The sequence below is a fragment of the Cystoisospora suis genome, assembly GCF_002600585.1.
Source record: "Cystoisospora suis strain Wien I chromosome Unknown contig_292, whole genome shotgun sequence".
Classification (NCBI taxonomy): Eukaryota; Apicomplexa; class Conoidasida; order Eucoccidiorida; family Sarcocystidae; genus Cystoisospora; species Cystoisospora suis.
Window position 1 is genome coordinate 1 of NW_027153094.1, and position 421 is coordinate 421.

Genomic DNA, 421 nt, shown 5'->3' on the forward strand with positions numbered 1-421 from the left:
CAAATGCATTTTCCGACAAAGAGTCTGCAGACGATGCCACCAGGGCATAGCTCTTGCAAGACCAGCCCAAGCAATGGGACATCGGAGTGTACATACGGTTACCTCCAGGACTTAGTGCAAAATAGCGTTGAATACAAAAAGATTACTTGGGCAAGTTGCCACGAAGCACAACACTTTATGCCTTGGAGTGACGGTGGTGGATGCTCACGCTGGGATGGAGAGCTTGTTTTTCCATCAGACCGGCAAAATGAATGGTTCCCTGAACCGCGATGCTCGCTGCCGACTTTCCCTGCCTGGCTGAATGACCGTTGGACCGTACAAAGAGTGAATATGGTTACTGAAAGGGCTCGGAGCCTCTGTCATGCCACTTTCGAAAGAAATTGGCGAAGTGAAGAAAGTCAGCTGATATGCCCCCCCCCCC